Source organism: Mesoplodon densirostris, chromosome 7 (assembly GCF_025265405.1).
Source record: "Mesoplodon densirostris isolate mMesDen1 chromosome 7, mMesDen1 primary haplotype, whole genome shotgun sequence".
Taxonomy (NCBI): domain Eukaryota; kingdom Metazoa; phylum Chordata; class Mammalia; order Artiodactyla; family Ziphiidae; genus Mesoplodon; species Mesoplodon densirostris.
The window spans coordinates 31,641,218-31,667,901 of NC_082667.1; the positions used below are offsets into that span (position 1 = coordinate 31,641,218).

At 42.1% G+C, this 26,684-nt stretch overlaps 1 protein-coding gene and 1 pseudogene across 3 annotated transcripts in view; both read left to right on the forward strand.

Moving 5' to 3' along the window:
* The first annotated feature begins 1,972 nt into the window (after positions 1–1,972).
* The window catches only part of BDNF (brain derived neurotrophic factor), a 36,530-nt gene continuing 11,818 nt past the window's right edge, over positions 1,973–26,684 (forward strand). Inside the window, exon 1 of one of the 3 annotated variants that reach the window (XM_060102949.1) lies at positions 1,973–2,272. The gene's annotated coding sequence lies outside the window, so the exon portion shown is untranslated. Of the gene's footprint in view, positions 2,273–3,257; positions 3,414–26,684 lie in introns of those variants that run through there. The other 2 variants (XM_060102951.1, XR_009532945.1) reach the window with 2 other exon arrangements.
* LOC132493994 (mitochondrial import inner membrane translocase subunit TIM14-like) lies at positions 17,318–17,761 on the forward strand (annotated as a pseudogene).

The window sequence follows — 26,684 nt, forward strand, 5'->3', positions numbered from 1 at the left end:
CGTGGTGACATGAATTTAGCATATAGATTTGCCATAACTTTTCACTCAGCAGCACTGAGAATGCTAAGATTCTTGATATGCACTGGCTAGGTATTTTTCAGGAAGGAACTAAATTACAAATGAGCTTAAAAAACTGTGGAAATAATTCATTTTCAAGCAAATTTAAAGTTGGAAAGTAAGCATTGGTTTGAAGTTAGCATAAAATTATTAAAACAAAATCTTAGGGTAGGGCTCCTCCAGTACTTTATAAATCAGTACAAGTTTTGTTTTTTTAAATTTATAATCTAGCTTCTCAAATTGTTTTGCCATATTAAAAGAAATTGTGTTTGCATTCAGCCTACACCCCTGGCAATCAATTCAGAGGTTCTTTGAGGTGGCCAGGCTGGGCTTCTTGGCCTCTGTCCTTCATTGCTTCCCACTAGCCAGTCTATTTCACTTACATTAAATATTCCACAATATACTTCACCATCTGTGCTGTACGGTAGTTTGTATTGGTGATGTATACCCTCAAGTTGATAGAGGTGCAAAGCTAAATGTGTGACACTCTAAGAATATGCATGTATTTGAATAATTTGACTATTCAGTCCAACAGTTTGCAAAGAGGCTCTGAAAGATCACACATCCTGATAACACTTCCAAGAAACAGACAGCTTCCCTTTATTAGGGGTGGAGAGAGGCAGGGATATTTCTAGCTAGAGTTCCTGATTTATTAAAGTCTTATCTCTGGCATTTAACTGTGTGAACTTGGGCAAATTATTTTGTGGCACCGAGCCTCAGGCTTTCATTTATAAAATAGGAATAATAATTTCTGTGACTGGTCTTTAGGAGCTCTAAAACAGCTAATATAAGTGCACTCATTTTTTAAACTGTAAACCCTTAGGTAAACTGAACTGAGTATATAATGATATTATATACTCAGTTCAACAGCACATTTTTGATAACCACAGGAGGGTCCAGGAAAGGAAACTGTTTATAAATCTTTCCCTTTCCCCAAATTAATGTTGGACTGTTTAGAGAAATTTTTAAAGCAGTGAGTCTTAGCAATTATTAGGTCAAACCCCTTTGAGATTACAGACAAAAATGCACATACACATAAAACTGCCTACCAAATTTGGGGGGAGATTGCTATGACACTCATTTATGCATCTCTTAAGAAAGAATGTTTCTCAAAGTGTAACCTCAGATTTTCTGCTTCCCAATCACTAGAGGTGCTTGTTAAAATGCTAATTTATGGACGCTGCCCCACCCTTACTAAATCACAATTTCAGGAGGAGAACTCTGCATTTTAATAGGCAACCCAGGTGGTTTTTTATGCTCGGAGGACGTCCAAGGACTCCAAGTTAAATGCTGGGGTCTTGTTCCGTTCCTTATTCTAAATTTTAAGGTCTGTCCTAGTGCTTACGGATCGGTCGAACTAATGGGAAGAAAATTCAGCTTTAAAGCAGGAACCTAGGTAGACGTTTGAAAACGTTCGTCCAATGGCAAAATGAAAATGGTCCTCTGGACTCTAGCCACTTAAATTCTCTCCAAGGGTCTCGGCTACCTGCAACTAAGAATCCGAAAGACTGCTCTTCTGCTGCGGGGGGAGGGGCGCGAGGTGAGGATTAATTGAGCCAGCTGCCCACCCCCTACACACACACACACACACACACACACACACACACACACGTTTAAACAGAGGCTTTTTATTTATCTTTGCTGCCCAGGTTCTTTATTAAAAGGGTTGTTTTATGTGTGTAAGTTTGCTAGGGAGGGAACTGAAAACATCTGCAGAACCATGCAATGCCCTTTAACGGAACTCTTCTAATAAAAGATGTATCATTTTAAATGCGCTGAATTTTGATTCTGGTAATTCGTGCACTAGAGTGTCTATTTCGAGGCAGCGGAGGTATCATATGACAGCGCACGTCAAGGCACCGTGGAGCCCTCTCGTGGACTCCCACCCACTTTCCCATTCACCCGGAGAGTGCTGCTCGCGCAGCCGCTCCCCCAGGCGAGCTAGCATGAAATCTCCCTGCTGCCGAGATCAAATGGAGCTCTTCGCTCAGGGGGTGCGAGTATTACCTCCGCCATGCAATTTCCACTATCAATAATTTAACTTCTTTGCTGCAGAACAGAAGGAGTACATACCGGGCACCAAAGACTCCCCCCTACCACTTCTTTTTAACCAAAGGGAACGTGAAAAAAAGAATAGAGTCTGGGAGTTTCGGTGCCGAAGTCTTCCCCAGAGCAGCTGCCTTGATGTTTACTTTGACAAGTAGTGACTAATAAGGTGGGTTTCTTTTCTTTCTTTCTCTTGCCGTTTTTCTCTGGTCGGCTAGAAAGCGTATTGCTTGAGTGAGGTCTGTCGTTGCCTCGGCTTCCTGGCTGGAAGCAAGTAACTTGGTGTAACGTTATCTGGGGGCGTTCATTAATAAAAAATGCCGTTATTATCTTGATTGAATTCCTATTAGGCAAACTCCGGAGAGGTCAGTGCACGAACTCTGTTTAAGCCGCGGCGTGTTTAAGGTAGCGGAGTAAACCAGTAGCCCCCATGCTCCATGCGATTTCATTGTGTGCTCGCGTTTTCAAGCTCCGTCGTGCGGGAAGGTGCGGGAAGGTGTGTCCATGGCCCGGGAAACGCACGCCCTCTCTCACAGAACTTGGGTGCCGGGATGGGGCGGAGGGAGTTGCCGAGGAGGGGAGCAAGACCCTGGGGGCTCTGGATTCGCGCTCGCTAGCTCCCGCCCCGGCGCGCACAGCCTGGGTTTACGCGGAGGGCGCGGGACGAGGGGTTCCCCGGGGCGGGGGCTAGGTCGCCTCTCAGAGCCGCGGGCGTGGCGCGCGCGTCCAGTTGGGTCGCCCCAGGGACGGGCGCGGGGCTTGCGGGGCCACGTCGCGGGCCCCCAGAGACTGGCGGAACGGGGCGCGCGGGCCCGGGGAGCTCCGGAAGCCCGGGGAGTCCCTGAGGCCGAGCGGGGGCAAGGGAAAGGCGCGGCGTCCCCTTTAAGCTGCCGCCCCGCACGGGTCTCGGTGGCGCGGGCGAGCTCGGGGGTGGGGGGCGGGGGGCGGCGCCGTTTGACCAATCGAAGCTCAACCGAAGAGCTAAATAATGTCTGACCCGAGCTCGAGGCGCAGGCTGGAGCTCTGGGTCCTCGTCGCCGCCGCTCCGGGGCGCACCCGCCCGCTCTTCGTCCCGCGCACCCCGTCGCGCCACGGGCTCCGGGGCGGGGCCGAGGAACCGGCCCGGCGCGCCCCCCACCTCCTCCTAGAGAAGCTTTGATGAGACGCTTCAACTGCAGCTGCCACCCGCTTCTGTGGGGCCGGCGGCGAGCGGCTCCGCGACGGGGACCGGGGCTGGGCGCAGGGGCCAGGAGAGGGCCAACGATGTGACTCCGCCGCCCGGGACCCGTGAGCTTTGTGTGAACCCCGAGGTAGGCGAGCATCGGGCGTGGGTCTTGGCGCGGGAGCCGCCGATCCGCCGGCGAAAGTTGGCTGGGGGGGGGGGTCCCGAAGTTATGGGAAGAGGCCAGAACTCCTCCTTTCCTCCCTTGCACGAGTCCCGAGAAGGGGGGACTTTGAGTTGCTCCTTTGGAGCTTTCTCCTCCCACCCCACGATCCAGAGGGGCAGCCAGGACCCCCGAGGGAGAGGAACGCCTGGAAGCCCCGAAGTGGGGGAGAGAAAGCCAAGAGGAGACGCAGAGCTGCGCGATGGGGGAAGAAGGCGCCCCGCGGTCCCCCGAAACCCTTCTCCAGCAGAGGAGAGGCTGTGAGAGCGGCCAGGGAGCCAGCTGTCGGGGGCCCCGACTGAGGTGACGGGCTTGGGGCTGAGATAGGAATCTTTCCCATGGGCTGGGATGTCCCCGCGCAGATTTCGGGGGGCCCCTTGCTCCCTCAGCCCTCATCCCCGTCCGGGGCTCCAGCCAAGCTGCACACTGTCACCTGCTCCCCAAGAGTTGAGATCAAAGCGGACTTATCCTGGTCCAGTACCAGTTTATCTCGGGAAACTTGAGACACCGCTGCAGCTCGGACGTGAAAGGGGCTGCGGGACTCCGGGGCTAGTTGTGCCCACACCTCTCTCCATCCCGTGCCCCTCCCTTGAGGCACCTTCCAGGAAAGTAAAAGGTTTTGACTTTCGGGGGCTGGGAGGGATGTGTGTGTGTATTGGGGGGACAGATTGTGACTGGGGTAGGTCTCTGGGGATGCAGAGCCGGGAAGAGGAAATGGGTGAGTGAGCCGTGCCTGGAAAGAAATAGCTGAGGGTTGGAGGCTTTTTGCTTGACGGGCAGAGAAGGGGAATTGCAGACCGGTGGCACCTCTAGGGAAGAAAAGCCTTGGGGCTGCTGGGGTGAGCTAGAGTGACTGTCGGAGGATGCTGTGTTTGTGTGTTGCGGGTGGAGCGGGGTGGAGGGACTCGGTTGGAGGGGCCTGAAGGAGGTGGGGGGTGGGGGGTGGGGAGAAAGGCGCTAGGGAAGGTAGAGGGTGCCCTCTGCCGGCCAAGCTGCCCCGAGCAGCTGCTGGGGGTGGGGAAGTGGTAAGAGACGGCTTTGCGGAATCCCTTCAGTAGCTGGTAGGAGGGACTTGTTGAATGACGCTTCTGACTCCCGACTCGGATGAATTTCGACTTGTTGCGCCTCTTTGGCTCCAATGCAAAAAGTTTTCCTTGAGCTGGGGGAGCTTTGACAGGCTACGGTTAGTGGTGTGTTAGGGATTCCTGGATCTCATTTTAGTGTCCTTCAGGGATCTCAACGCTTACTTCTCTACGTCAGCAGTAAACAGCGAACGTTTTCTGACAAGAATGCAGGAATGTTCTTGGCCAGAAGCAAAGGAAAGCATATTTCTGAGTGTTTATTAATTCTAGTACAGTTATCTTTTAAAGCAAAGCCATATGTAATTGGGAACGTTGATTTTTCACTGCATATAAGACTGCATATTGATTTTTAATAGGATATAATGTTATTAAATGAGACCTTCAAATTGGCTTGACTTTTGGGAAAATACCCCTTCTCCTTTAATTTTATCAAAAAAAATCTATTTTTTATATGTTCGTTATAAAGTCAGAGGCTTAAAAGTATATTTAAAAGTATATTTGTATATACTTACATTTTTTGCATTTTAATTTATTGAGGTATAGTTACAGATTTAATTCATCTAAACATGGGACCCCTCGATGTTTACATTATTTTTAGGTTGAAGGTTTCTGAGATTATGGCATGTAGCACTTCAAATTATTGTTATTATAAGTAATAGATCACAAAGTTTTGACCCTGGGAACCACACCCCTTTAAAACAGTCTCTAACTCCTGTTCCTTGATTTTGCAAATACCTTGCTTAAGATTCTTCTTTTGTAAGTTTACTGCTGGACTTGCAGCGGAGGTAAGAGAAAGGAAAGAGACACTTGTTGAAATGTAACCATACCTTTACTGGAATTTAAAACACATTGGTTACCCTTACTGGAATTCCAGGGCCATAAAGTCGTTGTCTTTTTTTTTCTTCCACTTTATTTTGCAAAATGTGATAAATGTTGGTAAATATAGACCGGTACTAAGTATTATGACAGGAGAAGCACTGTGTATGTAGAGCTATTTTAAGTCATTACAGAACGTTTTCTATTTATGAATGATATAAGCAGAAAGAAATGATTTCCAGATAAACAAGACTTACGTACATGTTTTGAAGCATTAGAACATTGCAGACACACTTAGACATCACATTTTTTTTAAAAAGGAAAATAACAGAGTAATTTTTCACATACCTTTGGAGCCTTTCATTGCCTATTCAGAGCTGAATTAGTAACTGGAAATCTTGTTTATTTTAAGATGATATTTAAGGTCTTTTGAGATTTATAGCAGGTCAACATTTGAATATCCAGAAAATAAAGCATTTAGGAACTCTGTTTTAGGATGTCTTTTCAATAAGTGTAACTTTTACTTGCAAACAGAAGGAACTAAGAAAGTGATCATTTGCCTAAAATGCAATGATCTCCTCAAATGATTCATTTATACTATGTGAGTTAATTGCCTAAATCTCAAAATGGCCACAGAGGGGTGAGAAGGTGCTGGAATATTGCTGGTTCATTTTGATTAACTAGGAGAGAGGAAAGTCCTGTAAATAATGTAAATTTCTAAAATCCTGGCTCAAAGTCCTTGAGTTTCCTGTTTAATAAGGGCACCATTAGAATGTAAGTTATTCTCTTCTTCCTGGAATGGTTAAGAGTCCCAGCTTTTCAATAGTCAAAAGGAATATGATTGATAATCTCATTTCTTTTTAACATAAATAGCTCTGGTTTGTAACTTAAACACACACAGCAAGCTGAGCACACCCACCTGATAGTAGAGCAAAGAGCTTGTTTATGTTTTTGTACATTTGTCTTCAGAATCTTCTGTAAGTATCCAACACCTCCGCCACCACCCAACCTGGGTCACACACATCCATCCACAGCCCCTACATGCAGGTAGTGAATTTGTGGAATGTAACAGCCAGCAGCTTTGGGTCTCAACCATAGACTTTATCTTCTACTGAGCTTCAAGAATATTGAAGATGTACACAATGGAAAGGTCATATACTAGTAGTTGATTAACATTTTAGGTTTTGTAGGTTAGTCCCAGAGTAGACAGAAGAACTATTTTAGCCTGCTTGAATGAAAACAGCATGGAGAAGTATTAAATATATGAAAGCTCAACTCTGAATACCTTTTAAAATGAGAAGCACTGCTATTTCAGATGTCCATAATACTGAATTTATTTTAATGGTTGAAACATAATTTTCAACTTTCATTTCCCTGTGTAGAAGATTTGTTTGTGTGAGGGGGCTAGCCTAGCCTAGCCCAAAGCATGTGACTATATCCCTTCAATAGGGTAATTGCTAACTTGTCTCAACTTGTTGTCAAACAATTGTTATGGAGCACTCGGTTTCCACTAATTGCAAAATTGCTGCTTAATTGAAGTACTCTCAACCATCTAGTGCAGCCTTTCAGCCACTGGCAGGCTCTGTAATCTCAAGCTGTGAATTGCATTTTAATAGAGGAAAGGAGGAGAGAATTCCGGGGAATTCTAGGTTTAAAACAGCTGGCTGTTGTTCAATGGAGGAAGAAGTCATTTGAACGTTAAGTTGCATTGTGATAAATTTTCTTTGTTAGGATGAATAACATGCCCAGATGGGCATTCAAAAAGTGAATGAGTGAACTTCTTGGTTACACTCTCCATCCATTTACTCTGTTTAGGATGGAGTAATGTCAAACAGTAATTGATGTTGGCAAATGAAATCCGTATGTCATTTGTATGTGGGGTTTAACCCTAGGAAACAGAGGAAGGCATTGGTATTTTTAAGCTTAGACAAGTGTCCTCAAAGTCTCCTTAAACTTCCACTTAAGGCATAGAATTACTTAATCCTAAATCATTTTATACTTTAAACGCATCTCTGACTTTCCAGAATACTTATACTAAAGCCTTAGAAAAGTCATGGACCCATTTATTAAATATATGGAATCATTATTGATGATAGACACGAAACAATGGAGCTCACTGATATATGGACTTTGGACAACCTTTTCTGGGGTGAGGGAGTGGTAAATGCGCATGTTTTCTAAGTGAACTGGAAGGTATTCTTATTTCTGTAAGAAAAACATGAATAAGAAGTATTTAAATGAAAGTACTTAAATTCAAGTACAAACTCTGGGACACTTATACTCTTGGTGAAACAAATCTGACCCAATAATACTGGATGCTAAGAAGTGACTCATTGCCTTGATATCTCATCTATACGTTGCCTAAAGTTTGAGCATGGTTCCATTAGATGAATTGGGGGCTGGGTGTAGAACAGGAGAGTGACTGGAGGGGAAGCAAAGTCAATTCACAAGCTTCAGTGACAGCCATAATAAAATAAAAGTTTATTTCCGAAGAGCCCAGAGAATAACGAATGTTATGCAGTTTTCCCCAGAGGTTCACTTGAAAGAACTTTTCATTGGTTGTCACGGTAGTAATGTCTTGATTTTGAAAGTTCACAGAACCTAGTAGCTCTTAAATGTGCTTTCATCTTGGTTCCTTTGGTCTGACTGAAGCTTTATGACGACCCTCTGTGTTTTTGACATGCCCCTGCATTTTAAAGGGATAAGGCAGGGCAAAGGAAGATTCTTTAAATCTAAGACAGCATAACCAGGAAATGTGTAAAATCATATGGTAGAAAAATCACTTAACCTCAAGTGGCTTATTAAAACCAAACTAGAAGGCAATCTTTCATTTAATTACAACTAGTATGTATAAAATTAAGATTTATGTGATGGAAATGGAAAGAAGATAAACGGACAGTTGGAAGGAATTTAAGCAACTCATCAAAAGTTGAAGTAATAGCGCCACCTAGAGAACAAAATCACCAGCTTTACCAGCCAAACAGCTTATTTGCCATATGAGCCATTTTCTAAGGCTACAGTTACTAGGATTGCCTTGCCACCCTATTCGGATTTGGTGAGTGTATGTGCGGGGGAGGGCAGGGAGGGTATGGCTTAGGGTGCACTTGGGATTGTAGATGAGATTTTAAAACAGGCAGATCCATACCCATACCTCAATACCTACACTAAGTCCTTTTAACATTTTAATATTAGCCAAATGTAGAATAACCTGCCGAGAATAAGGGCTGGCCTCCTTTTTAACATTTATTATTTTCAAGGATATATGTTGAAGCATTGAATACAAAGGCTCTGATTTTATTTACTTGCTACAGGCAATCCATAGCCCTTTCTGAGATATGATAACACCAAATAAGTAGAGTAGAGAGACCTTAAGAATGTCTTTGATCTGTGATCTTATTTTAACTTTAATGATTTGAGAAGAATTAAGAGTAAAATAAAAGGTCATGTATGTGGCAAGACTTTAAAGACCAAAAAAGTAAGGGGCGGGGAAAGGACAAGGAGAAGGCAATTTTAAGAGTTGCCTCAACCTTAGAATAAATAAAGATGTACATCTGAGCCAGCACCAAAACCGGTAATGGAGCCAGGAGCCAATAATTACAAATTAGCTTAAAATTCTTTGATGACAAAGTCTGCATTTCATTCATTTTTGCATGCTTCCACAATAGTATCCAAAATGATTCTGGTAGCAGAAGAGGCACTTAGGCAAATATTGTTGAATGAACAAATAGATTGACTAATAGTTGCCTCAGCTTCTGACTAGCAATGTGGGCAATGAAGAAACTTTATAATTATAGAAAAATGTGTATTTGTTTTGCTGGCAGAGAGGCAGAAATTGGAAGAAATAAATGTAATAATATTTTTGTTTTTCTAGTATGTATTATAACTGCCCTTTAGTTGGCTTAATTCTAAAATTTCTTATGTACAATTTGGCTCACTCGTAAAGTTGTCATGTTTGGAACATATGAAATGTTAAAGCTGATTTAGACAGTAGCAACTATAAAGCTACTGGTGGATTTTCGTTTAAATGTTTTCAGTTTTGGGGTACTGGTGGGCGATGCCAGTCATTGTGCTTCAGGGAATGGAAGATGGTATATGTTAAGTTTGTTCCAATTTCTGGTAAGCAGTTAACCAAAGAAAGTCATTATATTGTCTGCGTCATGCATAGAAGCAATCAGGTGCAGAAAACTTTACTTTTCAGGAAAAACATTACTAAAAAAATAGCTATATATCTATAGCTTATGTATATATAGAGAGAGATGGGGGTGCGGTGGGAGAGGGAGAGAGAGATAGAAGGAAACTCCTTGAATAAAATTTTTGCCACATGGGATTTAGTCTAATCGCTCTTGGTTTGGAGCTGTTACCATCAGCATTTGCTGCCTTTTCTGATACTTGCTTTCTGCTTTTGAATACGGAACCTGTGCTCAAATCGAAACAAGTTTTTCTGTCTTTTCACATATTCATCTGTTTCTTGAATCATGGGGAGTGTTTTTAAACACAGATAAATTTCTTTTACATCATGCAGAATCTGAAGGCCAAGAAATTTGCTTCATGCTGCGGGCAGAGATGCTTGGTGGAGTCCCAGGCCACATTCCTAGACCAGACCTGGTGAAGGTGTTCTCTCTTACAAAACATGGGGAAAGCACATCCAACATTCACACACTGGCTGATAATGTATCTGAAGTCACAGATGATGGGCTTATCATTTTGAGACATAAAGCCAGCAGACATTCTGTTGGATGATAGAACCTGGATCATTTACATTTACTTAAATGTAAAATACTGTGGTTAGGTTAAAAGTCAACTGTATAAATAGAGAGAATATGGAGTTGAGACAAGGTTTTGGGGGCTGACTTGGACTGTACAAAGGAAACTGCAGGTTCAGTGGGAGCCAGTGGTGTGTGTGTGTGTTGGTGTGCGGTGGGGGGCTTTGGACGAAGTCATTGTGTTTTGGTCTGTACTAGTAGAAGCCTAACACGCAAATGGAGAAACTAATAATTTCCCCCCATTTCTAAAGTAGACTATGTATGGAATATCTTCCGTTTAAGGAACTGAAATAGGTTGCTTTCGGTACAGCATTGACAAATTGGTGTATATTGTGATCACTGTGATCATGATGCATAGGAAGTTGGAAACCATTGGCAAGTGAGGAATGGCTGAGAGAACTTGGAATGGGTGGCTTGGGGACAAGAAAACTTAGTCTGGAATGGTGAATGTATTCTTTCTACCTTAGGTAATCTAAATCACATGATGGTAGGTACCTGGAAGGCTGGGTTAAGAAGAATTCTGGAGCTGTCCAGCCTCAATGAGAAAGAATGTTCTGACTGTTTCTGCCTGTCACGGCTGGGGGATTAGAGTGGCAACATGTGTGACATGTTTTTGACGTCCTAATTTAGAGGACAGTCTTCGCGAGTGTAAAGAACTGGCACATGGAGGAGGGAGAGAGTTTTTTTTTATGTTGCCCCAGAGAGCAGGTCTAGGACCAGTGATAGAATTTAGGCACTGTACGTAGTATCTAGAAGAACTTTCAGTTCCATTTAATTAAGCAAATATTGCAGGCTCACTGCATACAAAACACTGTGTTGAGGGAATTATGATCTAACAAAGAAAAAAAGAAGCTTCTTTGGAATATGATCAGTTTCCTGTTATAGATATTTAAGCAGAGGCTGAAACCCATTCAGAAAGGACAGCTATTAACATGAGAGGTCAGAGTTAGGTACATTCTGAAGTACCTTTGTACTCCTAAGTTTTTCAAATATATTGATCATATCATAAGTATGCTCCTTATTTTGAGTTCATATACAATCCTAATGACGATCATATATTTCTGTCTTTGGATCCTCTACCTGAGATAGGGGCCGTATCATAAATTGAGCATCAGAAATCCTTCCCATTTCTTTGCAAAGTGCTGGGCTTTTACTTTTTTCATGCTTACAAAAGTAATTATTTTTCCTTTGGATCAGACAGAATGGAATGTTTAAAAAGAGAATCCTGATCAGATTCAGATGCCCAAATTGCTTAAGAAATTAGCCTTTGACATTAGATTTTTTAGAGAGTTCAGCAACTGAACTGAAAAACCCCCTCAACATTCACCTTCCCCTTCTGGGAACTGCAGAATCCTCAGCTTTCCAAAGAGTTTCTTTTTTTTTTTTTTTTTTTGCGGTATGCGGGCCTCTCACTGTTGTGGCCTCTCCCGTTGCGGAGCACAGGCTCCGGACGCGCAGGCTCAGCGGCCACGGCCCACGGGCCCAGCCGCTCCGCGGCATATGGGATCCTCCCAGACCGGGGCACGAACCCGTATCCCCTGCATCGGCAGGCGGACTCTCAACCACTTGCGCCACCAGGGAGGCCCAGAGTTTCTTTTTTTAAATGTAAACTGTCAAATCAGTGGACCCCTCCCCCCAACCCCTTCAGGCTTCAACATGGATGGAGTTAACCTTTTTTTTTTTATAACTTATTTTGCTCTTCTGTAGATCAGTTGGAGATTAACCAACATGGAGATGTCATTAAAATGCAAGTTCAGACCCTAGGTTGCATGGCCCACTCCTAGTACTCATGAATATTTATTCCTCATGGTCTCTAATACTGCTTTCAAATATTCATATTGTCAGTCATCAAAGCAAGCAGTTTACTGTTTACATCCCCTTTAGAGCATCACATATTTTATATATAGTTCATGTTGCTACATGTATGTTTTCTCCTGTTTCAAAGCTTTTCTTTAAAGAAAAAGTAAAAGTATTACATGCAGGGAATGATTCTTTTAGTTATTAATTCATCAAGTGTTAATTGAGTGCCCAGTGGGTGCCAGGCACTGGGCTAGATGGATCCATCCATCTTCAGGTGCCCCTTGATAAGGAACTCCAGTGATTCTGCCAGTTAAGTCTTCCATTACCTCTTCATATACTCACTTCAAAAGAGTATTTTAAAAATCTATTGAACGAATTCTCTGAGTCATTTCAGAACTTCCTGCCCATCCTGTATTTTCAGTTATGGATTGTAATATTTTGGAAGAATTTATGTCACTTTTAAGAGATTAATCTTTTTTTATATATAACAATCAGGTATCATTTCATGTTCAAATTAAGGCAACAAAAATGCTTGTTAGTGTCTTAAACATTTTGCTATTATTTGAGGATATTTCAAGAGGAATTCTTTTATTTATTTGTTTGTTTGTTTGTTTGTTTGTTGGCTGTGTTGTGTCTTCGTTGCTGCACGCGGGCTTTCTCTAGTTGTGGCAAGCGGGGCCTACTCTTTGTTGCAGTGTGCAGGCTTCCCATTGCGGCGGCTTCTCTTGTTGCAGAGCACGGGCTCTAGGCACGCGGGCTTCAGTTATTGTGGCTTGTGGGCTCTAGAGTGCAGGCTCAGTAGTTGTGGCACATGGGCTTAGTTGCTCCGTGGCATGTGGGATCTTCCCCGACCAGGGCTTGAACCCATGTGCCCTGCATTGGCAGGTAGATTCTTAACCACTGCGCCACCAGGGAAGCCCTCAAGAGGAACTCTTGTAATGATGCTGGTAGAAGCCATAGTAGAAGGAGAACTTCTGGACTAAAGATGCTGTTCATTTCCACTGATGTTATGATGGATTTTTTCCGTACTTACAAGGACATGTTTGGGCCTTTTAGTATTCAGGAATGTGTCTTTTATTTTGCAGTGTTTATAAGCCCTGTGTGTTTCCTCCCTAAAGAAACTAAAAATGTGAAAATGCTTCCATTTACTAGAAGCTGGTTTCATGATTATGCTGAGTAAGAAAAAGAAGGAAAAATCAGTGTAGTAAATACTATATTGCCTTTAAACGTTAGTCAATAGCATGCTTAAATTGTAATTTTTTAAAGAGTTTCCTAAAACCACTTTTCAATCCATTGGGTGGTCTCCTTTCACTGTGAAGTCAGGAGGTGTTTTTGCTCAAATACATGGAATAAATAAAGATCCGTATGTAGTGTTTGTGGATCATGTAAATATGTCAATGGAACTAGAGCACAGTTTGGTACCATCAACTCAGAAATGTTTAGCTTCTTGATATACTGAACAAAGAAGCAAATTTTCACATATTCTCTTGTGAATCTCAAAAAAAATAAAATCACAGGATCAGGAAGTAGTAATAGATCCCATTTTCCTTCTAATACCAAACCTATAGCCACGTTTCTAACCTTCTCCTTCACTCCTGAGCAGGGCAATCAGAATAAACCATAAATCCATAAATAAAAAAAGAATAAGCCATAAATAAATAGTGCCAGGACTATTCCATTCATTCTTTGTTCTTTGAGACAAAATCAGAGGGTTAGACACAGGTCCTCTAACCTCCAAATTAGTGGTATAAATGTAAATAAGTACATTGTAGGATTTTTTTTTTCCTGTAATACAATCTTACTTAAAATCCCAATGTGTAAAACAAAAATAAGCAGGGCTGAGTTAGTTGAACTGCAGGTGGGAACATCAGTGTCCTGTCTCCTTGACCTCGATTTAGCCCCTTGCAAGAAGGCTCTTGACACTCTTGTCTGCAAAACCCAGTTGGAAAACTGTTGTTCTAGAGAAAAACCAATAAGTAGAAATCCCAAAGTCTTAAATCTTCCTTCCTTCTTCATGAAAATGACTGTCCTCCTGCCCATTCCTGTGGCCATTCTCTTGCATTGAGAGTTGTGTTCATCCGCTTGTTTAAATTATTCATGGATGGTAACTTGGTAACATAGATACAGGTATGTGAAATTTTCCCCACTGCATAATTATTAGAAATAATCATAGACGTGTAATGGCTGAGAAGCAACATAAGGTGACCTTACCTTAAATATTTTATTAATCATTGAAATTTATCACCATTAATAAAATTTATTTTAAAATGTTCTTCCTAAAATACCAGTATATTTTTCTAGTTTTCACATCCCTGGCAATGATTTTCTTAAAACTTTGAAGTGTCTATTATTCCAGAGCATCTGATTGTTCTTCAGAGTTAGTCTCATCTAAGAATTTAGGGGAACCCTCGCCATCACTATTCCAAGCAGTATCAGAGATTTTATATATATATATATATATATATATATATATATATATATATATATATATTTGTTTGTTTGTTTGTTTGTTTGTTTGTTTGTTTTTATTTTTGGCTGTGTTGGGTCGTCATTGCTGTGCACGGGCTTTCTCTAGTTGTGGAGATCGGGAGCTACCCTTCATTGCGTTGCGTGGGCTTCTCATTGCGGTGGCTTCTCTTGTTGTGGAGCATGGGCTCTAGGCACGCAGGCTTCAGTAGTTGTGGCTTGCGGGCTCTTGAGTGCAGGCTCAGTAGTTGTGGCGCACAGGCTTAGTTGCTCCGCGGCATGTGGGATCTTCCCGGGCCAGGGCTTGAACCCGTGTCCCCTGCATTGGCAGGTGTATTCTTAACCACTGCGCCACCAGGGAAGCCCCAGTATCAGAGGTTTTGAAGACTTGCCCTAGTGCAGTGCCCCAGTAGAAATTGGTACTGGGACCAAAAATCAGTTGGTTTGTCATCACTAACACTCCTACATGATTTTATTGTCATATATAGGTAAGATTGTACACCTCGGTAATAACCTTGTCCAAAGGTATAGTGCTCCATACATTAAGAAAATGCATTCACATGTCTCATTCCACTTGATCCTATAAATAACTTTGAAAAAATTTGGGCAGACATTATTCCTATATAACAGTTGAGGAAACTGAAGCTTAGAGTAGTTAAATAACTTGATCCAAAATGTACAGCTATGGAACCAGAGCAAGGATTACAGCTCCATGACTTCTCCTAATCCAGCCCTCTGACCATCATGCTGGCTGTCTACAACCGTGAACTGCAGAATTCAGGTTAGAAACCGTATTTCACCCTTGATGCGTTAATGTGGGTGCCCGGCACAAATGGAGACCAGTGTTGTCACCCTGGCCTAGTGTCCACTCTAGAGAAGAGATTGGCACCCTTCTGTGTGCCAAGGAAGAAGATGATGATGGGAAGATAAAAAATGTTTACTCTAAGGAGTTGTTAAATTTAGTTTCCTTTTTTTTAAAGAAAACAAAAAACTCTTGAAAAAAGAGAAAAAGGATATGTCTTGTTCCTTGAGCTTCTTAGTTATAATTTTGCTTAAAGCTGAGGGTCCTGTAAGTGAACTGTTGGAAAGCATACCATGGAGCAGTGGTTCTTAAAGATGGTGATCATCAGAATTACCTTCGAAACTTAAAAAAAAATACAGCTATCAGGTCCTAAGCCCTGAGATTCGTGTGTTTGGTCCAGAGCCTGGCCATATGTTATGTTTAGAAACTTCCACAGGTGGTTCAGACGTGCAGGAGGTTTAAGAATTGCTGAACTAGAAACCAAATAAATTTAAAAAGACATCATTTACTTCATCGTCCAAATACTTGGATTTGAGCATGGTTAGAAGTGGTTTGCAGTCTTGTAAATAATCAGAAATTCAGAAGCTTTGACGTGGGAGGCCTGTTGAAGATATTCTTCTGACTTGAAAGATACTGCATAACTGCAGACTTCCATGTGAGAGCAGAAGGCCTGGGACAACATTCCTGGGCCCAAGTGTCGAATTGGATTCCAAGGCCACCGCTTACTTACAAGGTCTAGGCCCTTGTACAAACTACTTCCAATCTCTGTGCCTCAACCTCCTAACAGGGTCGTGGTAGGGATTAAGTGTGTTAATACATGTAAAGTCCTCAGAATAGTGCTTGGCATAGTAAATGCTTAATGAATTTCAGCCACTGTTGTTATTACTGGCACTTTCCAGCCCTAAAAGAGTACCTTTTATGGCTTATTGTCAAGACAATTAAAAACTGTATCAGCATGCTCCATGCCTAAATCTGCTTCACTTTGTACCAACGGTGACAAGACCAGAACTCTTTTGTTGTAATCTTTGGAGGCTAATTTGTTTACTCGTTGACTTTCTCTTCCTTTCATCCATCTGAGTCCTACTCATCCTTTAAGACCCAGCTCAAATTTGACTTCCTCTAGAAAGACTCCTGCCCAAGAGAAACCTGTTCTATCTGAATTCCTGGGTCATCCATGGTCTCTATCTTACAATTCAATAGTTAACTATATAAGCAATAATTGCACAACTATTAAAACATTATTGGGTGTCTTCTCTGTATCAGGTTCTCTGCTAGGAGCTGTGGATGTGATGTCTTAGTTGAGAAAAACATTCTAGAGTATCCTGCTTAGGATGCTTACAGCATGTTCTACATTGAACTGTAATTGTTTGCTCACATGTCTAAACTGTTCTGCATCCCCCACCCCCTTTAACAGTGAAGTTCCAAAGGCAGGGATTCTCTCATTCATTTTGGTGTCCCCAGTATCTGTGCTCATAGTATGTCTATTAAGTGAACAAAAAGTTAAAAAGTCAATTTTAGGAGAACACTAAGTCATAGTCATTCTAAGCAATAAGTTTGACAAGTTGATATCCAAACAAGGCCTTCACAGATAACCCAGCCATGGAAAGATGGGCAACCTTTGTAGCTCTGGTGAGAGAAGAGGCCAAAATGTAGCTTTAAAAACATTTGTGGATTTTTTTTTTCCTTGTGGAATAAACATGGGCTACAACTTACTTTTCTTCACATGAGGAAATGACAGAAACATAGCCGGTTATGACCTTCAACTTCAATCAAGTGACCAGAGCTCTGCTTATGAAACATGAGCTTGTATCCCTGACACTGACATACACCTTGGAGGTGTTAACTCATTGTCCCTGTGTTCCTGTAAACATTTTTTTAAGAATTGTTTCTGATCTTGTGAATCTCTAACTAAATGATTAACCGTGTGATATTGACCATTTGGAGCGACATTGAAACACCTCCCTTGAAAGCTGTTGACAGTTAGCTGGGAGTGTGCCCACCTCCATAATTGATTTTCTTGTTGTATTTGAAAGTCAGTGAGGATTTAAACTCAGGATTCAGCCACTTGAAGAATCTATTAAGAGTTACCACTTTGTAGAGTTGGTGGGGTGGGATGTACCACGCTCCCGGTGGAGGCAGAGGAGCCGAGCGGGAACCATGGCCAGTACAGTGGTAGCAGTTGGACTGACCATTGCTGCTGCAGGATTTGCAGGCCGTTACGCTTTGCAAGCCATGAAGCACATGGAGCCTCGAGTAAAACAAGTTTTTCAAAGTCTACCAAAATCTGCCTTCAATGGTGGCTATTACAGAGGTGGGTTTGAACCCAAAATGACAAAATGGGAAGCAGCATTAATACTAGGTCTAAGCCTACTGCCAATAAGGGAAAAATAAGAGATGCTCATCGACGAATTATGCTTTTAAATCACCCAGACAAGGGAGGATCTCCTTATATAGCAGCCAAAATCAATGAAGCTAAAGATTTACTAGAAGGTCAAGCTAAAAAATGAAGTAAATGTATGATGATTTTTAAGTTCCTATTCATTTATGTATATGAGTACCAGCTTTTTTATAATAAAGTGCCTCAAAGCTACACATTTTTTAAACAAAAACAGTTACCAGGTTAATTATTCCTCCTTTACATGAAGCTTCCTTGAAAATGATTTTCTTAAAGCAAAGCACATCTAAACTTGGTCAGTTCTTAATAACCTGTGCTGAATGAATAAATGAATCCTTAACTGAAACAGAGCACATTCTGATTCTTAATCAGAGTTAGTTTAAGCCTCTTGTGCAAGAGGAGACTCTGACTGGAAATAATATAGGATAGTAAGCCTCCTAGGGAAATTTCTGTAAGGAAGCATGGTCAACTGAAACATGAAGCTGAAAGTGAGACGACATTGCATTTGACCCAAAGTGGCCTGGGAAATTCTTAGCAAGGTCCATCAAAGTTATTAAGTGGTGGTCTCAATGCATTGTACGGTTTAGACCACTTAGACCCAATTGGAACCAGGCATCTTGCACAAGGACCTTCCTTAACCAAAGTAGAAAGGAGTTCTTCGCTTTTTTTCTGAGTTCCAAAGAGACTTCTGGTTTCCAGACCAGGTGTCTAGATAGCAGTACCAAGTTAGGGCACCAGCAGTGAACTTCCTCCTGTGGTTATTTCCTACCTCTTGGAATGGAATGTTTCACTTCAAGAAGGTGAGAGAAGCAACCTTTGGGTTTTCATGATGAGTTTAACATTGCGGTCCAGCTTGACCATCCGTTTAAAGGGAGATCTGCTTTCCAGATGACCATAAATATGGAGAAGAGAAGGTTTTCTTCTTTCTTTCTTTTTTTTGTTTTTTGAGAAGGTTTTTTTCTTTTTTGCCTTTTTAGAGAGTGCTTTTCGTACCATTTCAAAATTTGGGGTAAAAGGTGGTCCCCTAGGGAGCATTTTCCAAAGTGTTTGAAGTTTGCATTTTATTTTGGAGGAAGGTTGGAGGCCTACCTATATATGACAGGCACATGGCTCCAACATCTACACTGATCGCAAGGATAAGGGCCATCCTTTTGAATCATTCATTTGACATTGATCTTGCATCTGTATTCAGGTCTGTGCCCTTTAAGTTTGCTCCATATATGTTTCCCTAATTTCCCTGTTAAGGCTTCTAGAATTTGCAGTATATTCAATTGCAGATGACCACATATGGAGTCATTTAACCATATGTCTTAATCTTCAAAGTCTTTCTTTGTCAGCCTGCTCTTTTCTTCTGTTTACATTTAGATTCCATCTTTTGGAAGTTTTCTTTCCTCCCCACCATCTAAGTGTCTCAGAGACTTTTGGGAATGGGTCTCATTCTCCTTCTGTGTTTGGCCATGGTCACTCTTCAGCTTGGTGTTGTGCTTTACAAAGGTTGTTTGTAGGGTTGCCCTTTAGAGTTTATAGAGCCCTTTTCTATGTGTTGATGACGCTTGGCATGATGCTGTGACAGGCAGGGTGAGAACTCTAATCCTCCTTTTGTCACAGAGCTGAGGCAGCAGAGTCCTTGAATTGGCTCACCCATGAATGTTCACCCATGAATTTGCCCAATTTGTTGGTAAAAAATGGCCAGTTCTCAGCCATTTTATAGGGTCAACTACATAGCAGGTGGGAAAGGCGGACCAGAGCTCGGGTCTTCAGTCCCTAGCCCCAGAGACAGTCCTTTATATCCAAGTATCCCACATTAGATTGGTTTCCAGAGATGTCCCAGAAATTGAGATGGTTCCCCCAAAGACTTTTGGTTTTAGTCACCACCAGGACCTAGAACTGGTTAAATTTCTTGAGTGTCTGTTGCATCAGAGCACTGTGGGAGATTCTTTGGTGCCAAAAGCAAAGCCACTAGGTTAAACATTTTTTAATTGGTTATTTTTAATTTAAGTTTTTGATAATTTATTTACATGATTCAAAAATCAAAATAGTATTAGAAAGTCTACGTTGAGCTCAACACCACTAATCATTAGAGAAATGCAAATCAAAACCACAATTAGGTATCACCTCACACCAGTCAGAATGGCCATCATCAAAAAATCTACAAACAATAAATGCTGGAGAGGGTGTGGAGAAACTGGGACCCTCCTGCACTGTTGGTGGGAATGTAAATTGATATAGCCACTATGGAGAACAGTATGGAGGTTCCTTAAAAAATTAAAAATAGAACTGCCATATGACCCAGAAATCCCACTACAGGGCATATACCCTGAGAAAACCATAATTCAAAAAGAGACATGTACCACAGTGTTCATTGCAGCTCTATTTACAATAGCCAGGACATGGAAGCAACCTAAATGTCCATCGACAGATGAATAGGTAAAGAAGATGTGGCACATATATACAATGGAATATTACTCAGCCATAAAAAGGAACAAAATTGAGTTATTTGTAATGAGGTGGATAGACCTAGGGTCTGTCATACAGAGTGAAGTAAGTCAGAAAGAGAAAAACTAATACCATATGCTAATGCACATATATGGAATCTAAAAAACAAAATGGTACTGATGAACCTAGTGGCAGGGCAGGAATAAAGATGCAGGCATAGAGAACAGACTTGAGGACACAGGGGGAAGGGAAAGCTGGGACGAAGTGAGAGAGTAGCATTGACGTATATACACTAGCAAATGTAAAATAGATAGCTAGTGGGAAGCAACCTCATAGCACAGGGAGATCAGCTTTATGCTTTGTGACCACCTAGAGGGGTGGGATAGGGAGGGTGGGAGGGAGGGAGATGCAAGAGGGAGGAGATATGGGGATACATGTATACATATAGCTGACTCACTTTGTTGTACAGCAGAAACTAACACACCATTGTAAAGCAATTATACTCCAACAAAGATATATATTAAAAAAAAAAAGGCTACATTGAGAATTCCTGCCCCACCTGTGCCATGCCCACCTGTATCCCCACCTGACACATACCATCTGTGGGTGGTCGTTTGTATTTGTCTCATGTGAATACAGTGTGTTTTATGGAAATACAGGTAAATATGAATATTATTATATTCCCCCAGTTTTAAAACAAAAGATAGTATGTATATGTATACATCTGCTGATTTGTATCTTGCTTTTATCACTTACCAATATATTTCAGAGAGCTTTCCATTTCAGTATATGGGAGCTAACTTGTTTACAGTTGCACGAATTCATTGTAAATATGCACTATAGTTTATATACTTTCCTTTAGCTAGAAATGGGACTCCTTCTAGTATTTTTGCTATTCTATGCCTTGTTGCAATTAATAACCTTGTGTATGCATCATTTTGTACGTATGCACCTACCTATTACTGTACATTTATTCTCAGAAGCGGAATTGCTGGATTAGCAGGAAAATTCATTTAAAATTTTGATAGGTATTGCCTTATTGTCCTGCAAAAAGGTCTTGAACTGTTTGTACACCCACCATCAGTAAATGAGAATGCCTGTTTCACTACAGCCTCACCAACAGAGTGCATGTCAGTCTGAAAGATGAGAAACGGGAGGCGACCTTCTAAGTGAGGTCTCAGTCTCTTCCGTGTCCCCTGGTTTGCAGTGGGAATACTGCCCAGTTCCGAGAGCTGGTGCAGGCATCAGTTCCAATGGAAATAATGCCTCACCATGGCGTGGGCTTACGCCAGCTCTAGTGACACACATGGAATGGACCCACATTGCCACTTGCAGAATTTCCTGCAGTGGAAAGTTGAGCATGCATTCATTATTCACCCAGCTAGCAATACTGGGTCTAAAGAGCACAACAGTGTTTACTGGAATAGAAAAGGAAATTGTTCCACTGCAATGCCCTGCGTACCAGGCTTTCAATGCTTGTTTCCCAGCTGCTAACCTTATTTCTAGGGATTGAATTCCAGAGAGAGATCCCAAATCACAGAGGAAGTCTTGCTACATTTGGAGCTTTCATACCCAAGGGGGTGCTCTTTTGAGAAATAATTTTGCACTTACCCTAAGATTTGTAATTAAATAATTAGTGCTTTATAAGGTAAAGTAAAACTATGGGATACAATGTTGCAATATTGCTAGACTTCCCCATTAAAGTTGTCCGGTAGTTTCCTGCATGTTACAAATAGGGCATCCTGTGAGAACATAAGATTTATAGCCTAGATAACATCTCCACATGTTGAAGACCATATATTACACATCCTCCTTGCACGACTCTGCCATTCCCACTGGTAAGATTAATTCTCCATCTTATTCTTCTCTGAGGACAGTGTGCTCCGTTCAGAAAAAAATCACTTTAATTCCACTGCACAGAGAAGTGTGCTAAATGAGCCTGGCAGAATGGTCATTCAATCCAAACGAACATTCTTCTCTTTCACAGAATTTTTGAAGGGGCCACTTAAAAGGGGAAAGCCACTCCTCTCTCCTATGTGGACTAGTTGCACTTGGGGAGTTAACTGATGACTGTGTCTGCCCTACACAAGAAACACAAAACAATTCCTGGGCATAAGGGTGGACTGCCAGAAGCTAGCTGACACACCACTGACAAATGCAGATACACATTTTCTTTTGTTAACACCTGTCAAGGCTTCACAACAGGCATTTCCAGTTTTGTTCTCAGGCTCCTCGCAGCTGCTTCTTGAAGGCTGCTCTCTGCCGAGGGCTGACCAAGGCCAGAAGCGTGGTGTTCTTTTACGCTATCATCTAACCCACCACACACATTCAGGATGTCATCCCAGGGATATGTTCTGCATCCACTCCATGTAGCTGTGGGGTCCGTTTTGCCTTAGTCGTTCACGCGGAGGGCCTCTGGGTATCAGTTTGGTGGCAGAGAACGTGCGCTCCATCACCCTTGTTCCTTTGGCTTTTTTGACTCAGTAGCTTCTATTTGCACAGTCTGAGTCCGCTGCTCTGTCTGTGCTGGGCCAGCTGTCCTCCTGTCTTTGTGGTCCTAACTAGGTGTCTGAACCACTCCCCAGGAATATATTTGACACTGTCTTGCCATGCTTTCACTCCCATCTCACCCCCTCAGCTCTTTTCTTGAGTAACAGGACAAACCTCATGGGTCAGAAGTGGGGTAACCTAGGCTACCAGACTTGGAGGGGATTAGGTTGAGATAACTGAAAAGAAAGGTTTTTATGTCAGAAGTTTTTTTTTTTTTTTTTTAAGACACATGGGCACTTGGGTCTTGATTGAAATTACAGTAAGTCCCCTACGTACTGAAGAGTTCTGTTCTGAGAGCACATTCATAAGTCCAATTTGTTCGTAAGTCTAACAAATTTAGCCTAGGTACCCAACTAACACAATCGGCTATCTAGTACTGTACTGTAATAGGTTTTAATAATTTTTACACAAATAATACATAGAAAACAAACACAAAAGACATAGAAAACATTTTTAATCTTACAGCACAGTACCTTGAAAAGTACAGTAGTCCAGTACAACAGCTGGCATACAGGGGCTGGCATCGAGTGAACAGGCAAGAAGAGAGTTACTGACTGGGGGAGGGAGAGGAGGTGGGAGATGGTAGAGCTGAGGGGTCGTCAGCAATAGGAGATGGAGGGCAAGCTGCAATTTCACTCATGCCTGACGTTGATGGCACAGGTTCTGGTTCCTCGCTGGATTCAATTCTATCGACCCTCTTGAAAAAACGATCCAGTGATGTCTGGGTAGTAGCCCTTTTTTTCTCATCATAGACTACACGGTAGCACTGGATTGCATTCTGAATGGTTGCTGCAATCTCCATGTACCGTTCTGCGTTCAGATCCTGTGCCTCAAAAACTAACAGTGCCTCCTCAGATAAAGAAAACCCCCTTGCCATTTCCCAAGGCATGAATCTCTTCGGTTCTTCAGTTACTTCTTCCTCTAGTCTCTCTTCGTCCTTTCTCTGGGCCTCCAATTCCATCAGGTCTTCATTAGTAAGTGCCTCGTGTTGCACAGCAACAGTCCTGTAAAGTACACAAAAGCACAACCACTTGTAGAGGGTGCATGCACGTGACAATGTACACCAGACACATCAACTAACTTATGTGATTGGACATGTGAATGCACGTTTGCATCTTTGAAAGTGCGCAACTTGAAGGTTCATATGTAGGGGACTTACTGTATTCTTACTCAAGTGGAGTTGACACATATATTTGGCAGTTGTAGTTCCTGGTCTGAAAAGCATGTGGCTTTGTTCCAGTGCCCAAAGAAATCTTCTCAGGGGAAAATGTCCTGCCATTTCAAACAAATTACCTCCCTGCAAAGTTTTGACACTCTGCCCTATTAAGTATGCATGTATGGTTGGTACCTTGAGGGAATAATTCAATATTGGGAAGAGGGTAGTGAAGAAGAAACATTAAGATTATGTTCAACCTCTGTGGAATTAGCGTGTAAACAAACTACTTATCAGGAATGATCACATGGGGCTTTGCTTAAATAAATAAGAAGTTGGTGGAATAGACCTCCCTCAAAATATGACACCACATTCACATCTGACCCCATATGGAAAGAAGCATGCAAGCTAGCCCAGGTTCAAATTCCATTTCCACCACATGCCAGTCATATGGTCTCAGGCAATTTACAAAATCTCTCTGAGCCTCAGTTTTCTCAGCTGTAAACAGTCAATAATTAGATTATTTACCTCATAGCTAGTAAATGTTAGCTGTTATTTTAAATCACTTTTTAATATGAAGAGAAGTTTGATATTACTTATTTAACCAGCTCCCTAGAGCATCTTCCAACCCCCCCCCATATACACCACTACCAATACTGTATTTATTTATGATACTATGTAGAAACACAGCCCTCATCCCTTTGTTTCGATTACATGTATTGATGTTAGAGTTTGCATGACTTCTGTAGGAATCAATGTTGAGTGAAAAGGGTTGGAGACAAACAGACGTTCTCACAGTCCTTATACTCATGAAACCACAGAATTGAATGTTTCCATATAGTTACATTCTATGATGTGGATATTTTCTGACCAGCCATATGGATCTTTTGTCATCTGAGATGTTAATATTTTCCTTGTATTTTATAGTAGCTCTGGAGCACAGCCAGTTTCTGGAATAGGGTCCGCCTGGCTCATTATGTACAGGGCCCAGGAACCGGCTTCCTTGTGCTGTTCAGATGAACGGTGACACACACGAGTTGGGGGCTGGGGTAGGGCAGTGGGCGGGGGAATGCAATTAGTTTTGCTCCTGCATTAAGCTACAAATAATGAGCACTTTCCTGTGTTTTACAATAAGCAATTAAAAGAAATTATAGAGTTGGATGCAAAAATAACCTGAAAGACAACTCGATGTGTGGAACCACCAGTTTTCTCCATGTGTGGAGAAGGTTAATCCTAGAGAACGCACAGAACACTGCGTTGCTACAGAAAGGGTTGCGTGTCCACACATGTTTGGCCTCTACCCACACGCTTCTGTATGGTATGACTGTGCATCCCAGAAGAAGGGCTGTGGTGTGTGCATTTGTGCTTCAGTGGAATTTAACAAACCGATTCCTGAAAATGGTCTCATAAAGGTGAGCAACAGAGCTGCTAGCCTTATCTTGCTAATTTTATCTTTCCCCTAGGATTTCTTGGTAGTAGCTTTTAAAGGAATGTTACTCTTTTGATTCTAGAGGCAAGTTATCCTCCGTTCAGGTTCTTCCCCCACCTGTTTTCACCTCTCATGCTTTTTCAAAAATTATAAAGTTCTGTGTTCCTTCCGAGGATAGGGTCTAATCTAGAGAGAGGTCTCTTCACCAGTTGAGAATTATCCATCCCATTCTCTCTTTACCCCTTCTGACTTAATGACATTGAAGTCTTTCAGTTTGGACCTAAGATGGGTCTACTTATGTACAGATATTCTTTCTTTATGGAAATTGCTCAGATAACTAATTAACCACAGGCATACATTGGCTATGGAAATTTTCAGGAGCACCATCTGTGGAAACACTGAGAAAGGCATACATCTACCACAGCTCTGGGGTCCATTAAGAGTGTGTTTGTATGGGGACGGTGTCTGGTGGGTGTCGGCTCACAGCTGTCAGAATCCCCACGGCACCTCCTGGCAGGAACTCAAGAGTGTCCAGCAACACTCTGAAAGCAACCTGTCGATTTGACATTGCCGGTTCTGAAAAAAGAGACTGAAATAGGACAGACGGGTCTTAACTTTCTTCCTTTGCCTTTTTTTTTTTTTTTTTTTTTCCGATTGTAATTGTTCTGGCATATTCCCAGGCTTCACATTGTGGCAGACTTTTTAAAGGTGGATTTTCTTTATCCTCTGGTTTGAATTAGTGCATGTTCTCCCCTTAGGGACAAAGACTGCAGTTGTGTCACCCTTGCATTTTTTTTAGACAGAGCACGCTCCTTCCTGGATCCAGGAACTTGGAAGACCACATTCTCCTGTGTTTTCACAACAGCCTCTGTTAGTAGGTGCACCTTGTTTGTGATTTGGAGAGGCAGTCCCTTAGCTTTGTTCACATCTGTACTGTGTGGGGCTCAAGGTGGATACTGCCTGGGAAAATAGGGTTTTGTGGCATCTCAGCCTCATCTCACCCACCCATCTGCCAATGATGTAACAGCCACGATATCAGGGTTCCCAGTGTGAGTCACTTGCATTTGTACTGGTGAACTTGGTGACTTCTTGGGGTTTGGAAACTAACCATCTTTTTTAGTCCTTTGTAAAAAGCCTAAAGAGTGGACCAGTCTCTAGCAGTTCTGTTTATGAAATTACCCTACCCCTATCGACTCCCTGATAATGCTGTTCAACTCAAACTTTTTACTTTTCTTTGGAAATCTAACATTTTTAAAAAACCATTTTGGGTGCTTCAGTCTTGAAGCAAATGATCCCACATGTTGGAACTCAACTGAGAAATCGAGTTGCTGCTGGGTACCTTATTGAAATAGAGACAGATTTGGGTTGGAGAGGGGATTTTTATGCTCGATACGTACGCTAATATACTTTAGGGTTTGGTTGTTTGCTGCTGTTGTTTTTTGTTTGTTTTGTCTTGTTTTTGTTCTTGTTTCTTTTGGCCGTGCCGTGGGGCTTACAGGATCTT